A 14,300-nucleotide genomic window follows, 5' to 3' on the forward strand; every position below is an offset into this window, starting at 1 on the left:
AAGTTTCAACCAATCAGATTGCAGCACACCTGCATGCGCGTGATTTCAAGAAATTTCCCATATAACATGTTGTAGCACCTTATAATATATACTTATATTCTAAATTTCAAAGTATTTTGTCAAAAAACAAGGAAATTATTGAGATTTTTGTTTCAGCCAATCAGAGAAGAGCGCACGTGCATGCGCGTGAGTTCACGCTAATTTGACCGTGTTATCTTGTCTAGACTACTAATATATCTTTATATTTTGAGTTTCAAAGCAATTCATCAAGAAATATAAAAGTTACGGCTTCATCAAGTATATCAGTGATTTCACTCATTGCACGCGCGCGCACGTGCATGCATGTGCGCGCAAAATGACCTTCGTTCCGAACACCTACACAACATGCCTATTAACCCTAAAAAGGTTTCATATCAATCGGATGAGTGGTTCTATGAGAACACTCCCGGACAAAAAAGTACCGGAGAAGAAAGTAGAAAAAAAGAATAATAATAATGATAATAATAATAATAAGAAGAAACAGAGTAAAAACAATATGTTCCCAAACTTCGTTTGGGGAACATAATAACATTAAATACCCCGCTCTGTACAGAATTTGGTTTGGTCACGTTATTTCACAGTCACGTGATAAATGAATGTAATGTGCACTGTATGTAGGTCATAAACAAATTTCAATATCGCAAGGGCATACCCTAGTTAGAATTAAAAATTTCAGCAATAAATTATATCTGTATAACTTGTAGTCTATGAAAAGTGTTGCTGCTTTAAATAGAATTTGTATTTTATCAGTTTAAATTTCAAGTTTTTTGGCCATAGTCGAAATATGTGTGACCTTTACCATGTATTTTATTTATTTATTTAGCAATGTTCTCGATTTCAGGAAAGCAACAGCACTTTTCAAGTTAAGGAATGTATCCTTTATGCACATTCAAAAAATGGTCAAGATCTATTAAGTTCATGCCATTGCGAAAAGACGATTTAATGTGGCACCTCGGCGTGAAACATGCACACCCTGTACACAAAAACACGGTAGAATTCATTCAATACATGCTCTCTATAATTTTTAAATAATGGCACTAAACAAAGGTTTTCAGATTTGTATAAATGGTCTATCTAAGATTTGCGAATAACATTCTGTTTAATAATAAAATGCGTTTTTCAAAAAATTACTTGATCCACCTTTCAATGCACATAAAATGCGTCAAATTTTACCATGATGACGTCATGTCGACAAGTGCATTGCGATCAGTGACTTGTTTATATCTTGCTGTGTGTGATTTAAGGTAGAACCTACGTCGGAAAAGTCTTTGTCACAAAATTTTCAAAATTTTCAAAATGATAAATTAGCACTCGCTTATCAATTAGTTAAAAATATATGTTATTCAAGAATAAATTCTTTTTTATTCAATTGACATAAAAGATTAAGTCCACATTTCAACGAATATAGGTAAATGTGCTCAATATTTTTTGAGTCAATTTACCACCTAAGTTTGTAAATATTTTTCAAAAGTCTTTGTCAGAATGTTTTCAATCCTTAATATGATGAAGAACATACCCAAATAACTACAAAAAGTGATTAAAATATATACCTTTCCCCGCAAACGAATGAGAGACACTCTATTTATCAACTTCTTTTGTTGACCTTTTTGCACTTACACAGGATTTAATTATTAAATAGCTGTTTTGGGGTTACGTTCAGATTTACAATGTGAATATTTATCAAAAAATGTCTCTTTTTTATATATAAAAAGATAATATTTTAGGGAAACATTATTATTATACACCAACCATTGTGAATAGTTAACAATTATGAAAGGGAATGCAAGTCATTTCATGATAGACATTACAAAATTTACACACAATTTTTAACATATCTTTGACTTGGACACATTTCATCAAGATATTGTACTATTTAGATTTCTTAGGATTTTTGATTTCCTTCAAAATACTTGCATGTCATTCACATTATCACAGTTGTGCAACTTCATTACATGAGACAGTCTTGGAGAAAGTACAGGAAAAAGTAACATTATATTAATTATAACGTTATAATGGATCTAGCACTAAAAAGACGGTCTAAATTCATTCACTGGAGATGATTCATACGACGTAGGTTCTACGATACTAGCGACAAAAATGAATGCAGTGGTAAGTCTTGATGTAGTTTATCACACTTAAGCAGTTTAAAACCGCAGATTATTTCATTTTCTATTGTTGTGAGGAATTGCTATATTTGTGTGATGTCACAATAAACATTCCCCGTATAAATTAGGCCCCGCCCCCTTTATGCAGCCTTAACAGAGCTGCGTACGCTCCTGCACAAGCATGCTTCATATAAAGTCTTCATTTTTTAAATTTAATCGGACGATAAAATATTGAATGACACATTGAATAACATGTCTCAGTATTTGTCAGATAACGTTTGTTTCATTTTATTTTTCACATTTACAAAATACGATAATAGCTTGATCCACACCTCAAATACAAAGAAACTGTGTGTCAAACTAGTCAGAAACGTCATTTCAATAATTATAAGTACAGCGAGATCAAGCTGGCTTTTATTCTACATTCGGATAGTGATATTTAGGCATGATAAGTTGCTCACCGGTTTATCTCTACCTTATTTATAAAAAGCCAAGTATTTGAGTGTTTATGAAAAATAACGTTAGCATTTATTCATCCAAATTCATTTATATTGTTTTCACCGTGACGTCATAATTGTTTTCCCGAACATCGGCATAGTCTGATGTAAGTATGGGAGTCCTTAAGCTAGTTGCCTTGACTGTATTAGTCGTGAATGGTTGAAAAAGAATGGCATAATATGAGAATTATATATTTTCTTAATTTTTCTTCTTTTTTTTTTATTTTTGAATAAGTCAAAGAAGATTCAAAAACTTCTATAGCTTCTTTGAATGACTCAAAGAAGGTGGGATTCTGCCCTAAATTGAAAAAGGAAATAGAATACAATGAAATATGAGAAGATAAAGAATAGGGATCGATCACTAAAAACCTACAAACAAAACAATACTGTGAACATTGCATTAAAGACGGACCCCTGGAAATTCCAGAAGTAGGATCAGGTGCCCATGCCAGGAGGAGTAAGCATCCCCTGTCGATAGATCACACCCGCAGTGAGTCCTATGTATTTATACAAAGAATACTGAACAGTCATATGAATGAAGTGAATGGTAAGAACTATTTTTGTCAAACTTATACACTGTTATCATTTTTTAGAAAAACTCATCAAATCAAGCTCTCAGTGATATTCGCCTGATCAGTTTGGAAAGACTGAACAAACCTATACTGTATACCTGTTAGCAAAGATGAACATTAAATGTTTTAGGTTCAATACGTTGAATATGGTAAAAAATATCTTACTTGGGATATTAGTTTCCACAAGCCTTGCAACTCACAAATATTTCAAGGACAAAGATTTTTATGGAATTATGCACTATAAAATATGAAAATCCTTAAAATCTAAAAATTGTGGATCGCTGAAGAAACCTATTAGACGGTACTTTCTTTCTTTTTAGCTTTCTCTTTGAAGTTACAATAAAAAACATCAATACATCTTCAAGATACCTTCTTTATATTCGTCAGTACAGTTCCCGCAATAACATGCTTCTAGCAATGAAATGCATTCTGTAAAATCAAATGAGATATTTTAATTTAATGTATTCAAGAATACAAATTTTAATAATATATAAATATATGTATTTTCTTTTTTTACTTACCTTCGCATTTATATTTTTTCTCCCCTGACGAAACTAAATACATACATAGGAGAACGAGGACCAGCATCCCTGTCAACAAAAATTAGTAAGGAAAAATAGAAACTAAATATAAATTCAAACTAAAATGACCTCTTGCTGATGTGCACATTCATTTGTCCTTATTTTTGACACTATGTGAAACAGGATTTAGTGGTATATTATTATTTTTAGAGCAAGACATCACAACTCCAGTCAGTCCACTCGTTTTTAGTCATTTTATTTACTTTGTATGCAGTTTACTGTAATACTCTCTACTTGGAACAACATCTATCATACATCGTCTGTCTTTATATTATATAAGTAAATGCATAAAGCACTTGACAAATCACAGCCTTTAAAATAAAGTAACTGATAGAAATGCACAATGTGCAATTTGGCTACCTGTGTGATTATAATTGAGTTAGTGAAGCCGGTTGGGGGTTCTTTATACTACAATCATAGAGAAATTTTTTTTCGTATTGTTTGTAGTGTACGCTAACTTCAGTATATATATGCAAAGAGTCAGGAAAATCTATTATCTGCCAGTGGGTATTTTGTGGGACCATATCAAAACAGTACACATTTGCATGTACTGTTACAGTAGGATTGAATAGGTATTTCCGATTTTTTACACATAAAATAAAATTTCAAAAATATATAAAAATGCCATAATAGACTTTTGTTCAAATCATGATATTTAATGATTAATTCTTTATTGTGCATTTTACTAATATGTAAGAAACACAACTCTACCGTCTTTGAAGGCATGCTCATAAAGCATTCAGATACTCTGACTAGACAAAGTAAGTGATACAATTTGACGTCACAGAAAGCGACATAACCATCAACCTTAGAATCAACATTTTATTAATATTTGTCTTTAAAGATTTAATTAAGATCCTGAAAAATATACCTAGGTACAGGCAAATGAAGCAGAACTCAATATTTTTATTTTCTTCGGTTACATTTGTCCCTTCACTTAAATACTAGGTTCGGTGACGTCATAATTGTTTATCAAATATTTGGGGAGTGAACATGAATTGTAACGAGAATCTGGTCAAGACGGCATGTAAACAGATACGTAAATGCGGGGACTAGAATTTAATACATTATTTCTTTATTTCTTTATTTTTTATGGAGGAATTAAGGTTTGTTAACAAGGTATGCTGATTTATTTTTATCAACTTAATATCTTAATGCAGATAATCAACTGTTTACTAATCCCGGTGGACCTTTCCTTTGTCACTCGTGACAACATAATTGCAAAACAACAACAATATACGCCGGATATTCTTAAATATAATGTTACTCTAGACCGAACTGTGCGTTCTGTAGTACTTGGAAAGTGCTGCTAGAATCGTGGCGTTACCCCGGTGTGGGAACAATTATCTGATTATGTGTATGAAATGCAAACAATCAGGCAGTAAGGTTTCGTTGAATGTGTGGAATAATTATTTCACTGACATGATAGTAGGATTTTAGACGCACTTTTTATGTATCCGAACAATTTTTTTCAGTATTTTTTTTTCACAGAAATTATTCCCCAGGGCACTGCTGTTCTGTTGAACATTTTAAAAGAATATGGCGCTATTTATAGCATTCATCTGATGACGTCGTGGTGGTGCACTTCTTGTCATAAGAGGCTCTGGTCTATATACAACAGTAGATAATACTTTGTTTTATCCGTGGCTTTGATAACTTATCAGAGATACTGTACATTTAAAAAAAAAATCAAATTCCCCAACAAATTAATTGATGGTTTTTTAACATACCCTCGAATTGTTTTCAGAGGTGGAATCACAGAATATCAACATTTGCGAATTTTCGTGGTTTTTTATGCCCCCGTATCGAAGATTCGGGGGTTTATAGTTTTTCCCCTGTCCGTCCGTCCGTCTGTTTGTCTGTTTGTCCGCAAAAACTTTAACCTTGCCCATAACTTTTGATTGGTTGGAGCTATGGCTTTCATATTTCACATACGTATCCTTTCTTTGGGTACTACCATATTTGACTTTAGACCCTGACCTTGGAGTTTTACCCAGTTTTGCAAAATTTTACCGAACATTAACCTTGGTCATAACTTTTGAACAATTCGGCTAAGGCTTTCATACTTCGCATTTGTAATCCTTGTGACAGACCTTCCTTTGGATACCAACAGCCTTTTGACCTTGACCTAGGAGTTTGGCCTACTTCTGAAAAAAACATTAATCTTGGCCATAACTTTTAAACGGTTAGTGCTAGGGCTTTCATACTTCACATGTGTAATCCTTGTGACAAGGTTTTTCCAACAACTTTTACGCTTTGACCTTGGAGTTTGACCTACTTTTGGGAAAACTTTAACTTTGGCCATAACATTTGAACGGTTGGTGGTAGGGCTTTCATACTTCACATACGTGAACCTTGTGACAATACCTTCCTTTGGATACCAACAATTGCAATCCATTGACCTTGGAGTTTGACCTTCTTTTGAAAAACTTTAACCTTGGTCATAACTTTTGAACGATTGGTCCTTCGGCTTTCATATTTCACTTGTGTATTTCTTGAGAAAAGGCCTTTTCTTGGGCACCATTAATTTGACCATTTGACCTTGATGTTTGAAATACTTTTGAAAAAAACTTTTAAACTTGTTCATATCTATTCAATGGTTGCTGCTAGGGCTTTCATATTTCACAGGTATATTCCTCGAGACAAAACCGTACTTTGGGTACCAGCATATTTCATTTGCATTTGAGAAATTTTAACCTATAAGTTGCCACACGGGGGCATCATTTTTTTTTTTTTTTTTTTTTTTTTTTGAGTACATGTATTAAAATATATGCTAGATACTGAGGATTCATATAGAAATTAGTAAAACATAATTGTTTTATTTCCAAATTCCTGGGTAAAAAATTATACTTTTTTCATAACGCTTTTCATGACCCCCTCCTAAAAAATTTAGTATATCATAACAACACAAACTTACAATAATGATGTACATCTACGTATCAATTAAAAATCAGTTATCAAAAAATAAAATTAAATATTTTACCTGTGATTTCTTATTTTGTCGAATTTCATAAATTATATTAGAACAATAGCTTTGAAAGTGTAAATACATTGTTTTTCACTACACTGTGAGAAGCATTGCACAATGGAAACCCATGTCGACCCACTTAAAAAATCTTTTTCAGTAATTGTAAAATCAATTTTGCATTTCCAAAAGAAAGTGTCTATTCTTTTTAATGCCTTTTCATTTGAAAATTAAATGTAGAGTACGGTTCATGGAAAGAAAAAAATGCATATGATATTGTAACTACGTATACACAAATCAAAATGAAACAAAATAATGTTTATCTTCAGTTTTAAATACAGAAAATGTTTTCTCAGCCTTTATCTCAAAGAAGTCAGTTATTTAATCGATTTTTCACGATTTCTCAACGGTATTCTAAAATCTATTATAATTATTTTTATCCTGTATCCATTTAAATGATTCTACTAGAGTATGTTAAGGGTACAACTAGCCAGATATTTTACTTGCTTATATAATTTGACGTCATAGAAAATTATATGACATGAACTTTAGAGATAAAGATTTCGTAATATCTATATATTAAAAACATTAATTAAAAGTCCTAAAAATGAATGGAAAATTGCAAATGTGATGATATAAACTAAATCACGTCATTACTGGATGGTATAGATACCGATTTATTTGTCACGGGGGTTAAATACATTACCTATGACGTCATAACTCCTGATCAATATTTGCCAAGTAAAAGATGAACGTAACCAGAATTTTTGCATACAGATATTATGAAATGGAAGTTAAAAAGCACATATCTTTAATATCATGTGTGATTCACAAGGAATTAAATTATGAAAATCAGGTACGCTGATTTATTTTCATTATGTTTTTCTTATTCATGTAATAATGGAGACAGACGGTATTTTGAAAGCCTTTTCTCTGTCGTTCATTACAACAACGTCGCTAAAGTTCAATACTAGGCTACATACGAGGGTTGATCCAAAAGTTCGTGGAATTTTGTAAACCTATAGGGTTTAGAACGGAATTTTATTTGAACATTTTAAACTTGGACTATATTCATTTCATAATCATTTTAGTTATTAATAGTGAACTTAGTAGTGTCAGTAAAATAAAAGAAAAGTTTATCAAACAAGGATGTACATTATTCGTGCACCACATACAGTGACTTTATAATTGGAAAAGGGACTTTATGTTCATGGACTGTGATTATCTTGTTGGAACAAATTGGATTTTGTTGTTGGTACAATGAGCTATAATTTTGTAAATCATTTTGCAATGGAATTGATCAGAATAGACCAATCAAGCCCATCAATACTAAGTAATAAAATTTGAACGGAAATGTAAGTTACTAGTAAGATTCTTGATTAAGAGTAATAAAATTGGGAAGTTTGAAGCAGATAAGTAAAAGAGTCTAGGGCTAGAACTCCTGTGGTGCAGAGATGGAGACTAAGTCCATAAATATTATTAATGAAGGTTTAAATGGATTGGAGGGTGGTGCCATGTTGGGGTTCATAGGTCAACGGACAGACCTACAGACTAAGCGTAGGTGGTATGGCAATGCTAAGTCAGCCAATGAAAAGTACTTTTTTAGATCCGGGACCATGAATACCCTCTGAGCACGACATATCCTGTTGAGACGGAAAACGTTTCTCTCTCTTTTTCTTTGACTCTTTTGAAATACTTTTTGGACTCTAATTTTTTGGACATTACCTTAATTATTACTTTTGGAGTTTTAGTTCTACGTTCTACTTAAATATTTGGGACGGTTCTTAAAAACTTTTGTATAACCAGTGAATTGGTCTATTCTGATGAGATTTCAGAAACTTGCATATAAAATCTATACGATCACGGTTGTTTAATAAACTTTTTTTTTAACTTACAAACTTTGTTATTGGCTTAAAGCTTACAATGTCTTCATATTTTATTTATTTATTAGTGAAAGTGATTGAAAATTACAAATGATAATATATACACTTGTTTAATTTTGTTTAATTAAACATATTTTAAATATTGATAATAGGAACACTTTGGCAGTTACCATAGAAACGGATGTTTGAAAATGCGGCGGAGACATTTACCCGTTCATTATCATTTCAATCCTTAATACTACAAGTGAAAAAACAAAACAAAACTGCGGTAAGTGGCATATAAAACAAAAATTATGTCATTATTACGATTGCTTGACCTCTCATAAACCTCTGTGTAAGAGTTTTACTGATTTTACTGGATATTTAGTTTACAGTACCCGCATCGTTATTCTTTACAGGATACACGATACGATAGGATACACGCACGATACGATAGGATAAACGCACGATACGATAGGATACACGCACGATAGGACAGGATACACGCACGACAGGATAAACGCAAAACACGATAAACGCAAAACAGGATAAACGCAAAATACGATAAAAGCAAAACACGATAGACCTGATAAACGATCTTCACAATAGGATAAACGCAAAACCTGATAGGATTATTTCAAATGCGAAACGTATTTTGACAAGACGAATTTTTTCCTTTTTAGATACACTGTAGTATGATATTTTAATTACTTACAAAGCCGCAAATCTTAATGTTTAAATATAATAAATGTATTATGACATTTGAGGTAACTTTGTACAAGAAACATGTTTATTTTTTCTCAATAATGGATCGTCACCAAATTTAAACTGTAATTATTTTAGAAAAAGTGCACTCTTTGGTGGAAATAAAGCGATTGTTTGTATAATTATTCAAATGTCGAAATTCCTTCGAATCGTTAAATTTGAATTTCAGTCGTTTAAAAACAGAGATTTTAATGATGGTGGCTCAAAAAGTCCGTAGACAATCGAAGTTTTAAAACCAGGTGCAATAATTCATGAAACGCTAATAAATATGTTCAGTATTTTAACAAATAAAACCTTATAAATTTATTATCAAATATTGAGTATATATCCGGAAAAACTCTGTAATAAATTAAATATTTGGATTCATTAATTTAAATTATCGGTATTTAATAATTCAAATCTTACGAAAATAATTTACTACTCAGTTCAGGGGAAAATATATATATATAAAAAATTATTACATTTTAAAGTTAACGCTGTCTCATCAAAGTTTTTATGATTTTGTTTTTATTTATTTTATTTATTTACGTTTTAAACACGTTACTTTCTGAAATATGCTAGTTGCGTTGACACAGGCTGTGCACTGGACCGTAATTATATAATCTCTCCTATATAAATATACATGTATATGTCACAAATATATATCCGGTACGAAAATTAATCATTTACATATTCCAAGTACGAACATTGTGTATGACAAGTGTATATATGACGAAGGATAACGGCCGAAAGAAATCGAATTTAACAAAATTAATAAACGTCACTAGATCATGTAGTATCCGAAAAGAATATCGCATTTCCATTCTTTTGTATTTATTCTCTGGTATTTCCAATGTCATAGGCCTGTATAGGACCCAGAAAGGAGAACGCAGTCGTGTACCTAAAAATGTTACAGTGTACCAACATGTTTAGTATGGAATAAAAATATAATGCTTATATAATATCGCCCATCAACAATAATGTCTTTAGCCTCTTTTGTTTTCTTGTCAAAACATTTCTTTTTAGACCCCCCCCCCCCTAAAGGAATGAAAATTCTTTCTACACAAGCCTCGCCCACCTGCTTTTCCGCGAATTTATTTTTGCAACCTGTCTGTTTCCGCGGCTACCCTATACTGTTCCGCGATTGAATTTTACTATAAGTTGTATGTTTTCTCCTTTTTTCGATACTTCCTTTCCGCGATTTTTAAATTGTCACGGTAAGTACTTTACATCAAACTGTTGCCGATATTTACCAGATTATCATGTATCTCCCTATAAAGTTCTACTCAATAGTACCACACTGTGATAAAAATTGAATGAATCACATATTACACTGGTCGGTGATATTTTAGGTGCCATGGAAATTGTTCATAACGAACCAATTCGTTGTAACAGATATATATTACAAACGATGGATTTACGTATAGAAAGGTCAATGTTTTAAATAATGGCGATGTGTCTTACCGATAAAGATAAAATATGCAAAGCCACAATTTCAGATTGCCGAGATAGAAACAAAAAGAATACTGACAAAAATCTCAGTAACGAAAAAAAAAGACCAAAAAAAAAATCTTATATATGACTATATCGGCAAAATAAAACAAAACTTTGTAAATTATGAAAGTCTTAATCCCACTTGAGGCACAGTCAGCGGGGGGGGGGGGGGATGCACTAACCACTAAAAAAAAAAAAAGATCCGATTCAAAGAGAAAAAAAAATAAAATATATATTGACTTCTTGAATATAGTCAAGTATTAAATGTAATCGATAAACACTAAGAAAATTAAATTCAAGGCATTTACATGTCTTGTGTATCAGAGCAAAACCGGGCGATTTCATATAAATTTTTGCATATATCTTTTGAGGAGCCTTTAATAGCGAGAAAAAAAAAATCACGCGAGGCAAAGTTCGTATTTTTCTATTAGAGTTATTCACAATATTCTTCGATTAATATCTTATTGTCTTCCCACAAATTTTTATTAAAATAGAAAATTTGGTGTTATTACAGTGAAAGAATTCAATTTGTCACCCAAGATTTTCTTCTTTATTCAATGTAAAACAGTTTTTGTACAGGTGAAAAAAAAGGACTTTCTTTTACAAACATTGACATGTCCAACTAATGGATTTCTATGGTATTTTAGTAAATAATTTTCCTATGAGCTTTTAGAGTCAGATGTTCAATGAGCATGATAATCAAATAATTACGTAATAGTGTTAATCTCTTTTGTGATTTTGTCTTTTTGTTAAGAAGGCCTAAGGGTCTGAGGTCAAGCACAGGTGTTCAAATTTACTCAATTACTGTGGCGGTCATTTTTTATGTCACATGATCACTCCGTTCAATTAATCTTCTTTATTCGGAAGATTTTCACAACTTTCGGCTATTCACTAAAGAAATACTAAATTTTGATTGGCTGAAATCCTGTAATCCAAAGACGCGGAATCGTAGGTGAAAATGCGCCCTAGCTCGGTCACTTTCATCGACGATTCCAAGAAATAAACTTCAGTTAATTAAAAATATATTTTCTTTATTCTTTGGATATTTACAGGTATGTAAATCACATATTTTTCAGTTAATTGATTCATTTTCCATTAAAGCAATTCTTTCTATTTCATAAATAATTTTGAAAAATATTAAGTATTTTATTGATTAAGTATTTTTATTTATTTCTTTTTTTTTTCTTCTAAATTTGAGCTTTGAATTAAGTTTCCTTTAAAGATTTTATTGTTGCATAATTTTTATGCATAGTGACCTCATTTAGTCTTTTATAGTTTATAGTTGTATGTTTTATTGTAATAAATGGGTTTAGCGACAGTCTCAAGGTAAAGTGCATTGTTCTTAGAAAAATTGTTATTTGCAATTTAGCGCCATTATGTTCATTGTGCGTTCTTTAATGTAAGGAGGTAAAAATGTTATTTGTTTATATTGAAAAACGCTGGAAAAGTAAAATGACTTTAGAGTTAAAATTGTAAGTAAACAAGCTTTTGATTGTTAAGATTAATGTTAGATTTAAATACTTTTTAGTTCAGTCTATTTGTAATTTCAGTTCTTTATTGATCAAAGTCAAGAGATGAGTGAAGCGTTGATAAGGATCGTTTCAAATTATCTCTGTTTACGAATTAGAACCTTGAGACTGTCAGCTGTACTGATGTGTAGTTTAGGTTTATTTTTGGTATCTACGTTGTGTTAAAATGTCACGTCACAGAGGGATTTTTCTCAAATTGTTTAACCCTCTGTACAGTCACCTGATCTAACTTTAAAACGTATTTTTATAATATTTTGAATTAATTGTGTAACTGGTGACTGTTTGTTTATAAGCATTACATTACACTTTCATCGACGATTCCAAGAAATAAATTTCAGTTAATTAAAAATATATTTTCTTTATTCTTTGGATATTTACAGCCACCGTAGAGGACAGACCAAATACTGCCCACGAGTAGAGCAAATCCAAATACGGAGTAAAGAATTTACAAAGCGAGTGATTCCCCAAATTAATATATATAAGACAAGTTCACGTATAACCCAAAAAGAACAACGCTACATTATTTTAAATTTGATCAGATCAGATCATGTTTGAGACTGTAAACCAATAAGAAGTATATAAAAGTATACAAATGAATTAAATCAATGGAGTGTTGGGACAAATCTCGCCTATATTTCATTTGATTTTATATAATAATTTATTCAATTTTTAATTAGTAACTGAAGTGTACATTTTCTTAGTACAGTGTATAAAATCTTTAAGTGTTGTTCATACAAATTATCAACATTATCCAGAAAATAAATTTATGCATTATATTGATACCCAGTAGGGTTCAAGGTAAATACTTGACACCAGGTGAGAGAGCAGTTCAGGTATGTTGACGTTGAATACACATGGGCCAAGGTGTCATGTAGGGGTAGGGGGTTGGGTCTTGACTTGACAGGGAGACAGTGTACTGATTATGCAGGTACATATAGGTGTCAGTTCTTTTGGTACAGGAGCGCTTCCGTCTGTCAGTTACAGTATATACTCGGTTCATTTCCTCGCCGGAATAGGTAAGATATATACTGATTTTTTTTTCGATTTTCTAAAGGCAGTAGTAAGTAAAAATGGTTAACATTTACATTATAATATATAATTATGATGAATTGAATAGAGCATGCTCATGCATTATAAATTGTAATTTATTTTTTAGTTAGACACATAAGAGAAACAAATAAATAGAAAAAGAAATAAATAGGAACTACATACTTGCACGTACAGACAGAATTGTAAATGTTATCAAGATCATGCATTACATTTTATATGCCTTTATGATTCATTTGGAAACAATCCTTTAAATAATTGATTGTGCAGACATTTAGACTAGAGGCATAAAAAGATAACTACATGTACATGTATGTTACCAGACGATGCTTTTCAAATATTAATAAAAAAGTACTTCTACTAGTGTTTCTGAAAAATGAATAACTTGTTATTGATTAATTCCATTATATTGATAAAAAGATGGGCCTTATACAGATGTTGATATTTTTTCAGTTTATTTATTTTTGCACACATACCTACATGTACTTTTTTATGTTTCTATAATTATCAAAAGAAAGTTAATAACGGTCTACCTTTGTTGTGACTCTGACAGGTCACTATTTAAAGAAATTATAATATTTCTATTTTTGACATATAATATTTCTTACAAATCGACAATTAGAATTAAAAAGAAAAACGATTGACCTGTAGACCGATTATTTTATGTGCTAAATGGATTTAACTTTCGATTTACGCTCCTTGCTTGGTCACGGCCGGTACTTGACGTTTTTTGTTATTTATCTATGTATTTATTGCATTTATCACCATATTGTGATAAATGCCTTTAATTCCAGTGCAGGCGCGATAACTCTTGTATCCTTATTCCCGGTAAAACATTCGTGAGACCATGAATTTTATATACATT

Source organism: Saccostrea echinata, unplaced genomic scaffold (genome assembly GCF_033153115.1).
Source record: "Saccostrea echinata isolate AGI-Se365-2 ecotype Australia unplaced genomic scaffold, CSIRO_AGI_Sech_v1 ptg000015l, whole genome shotgun sequence".
Lineage (NCBI taxonomy): Eukaryota > Metazoa > Mollusca > Bivalvia > Ostreida > Ostreidae > Saccostrea > Saccostrea echinata.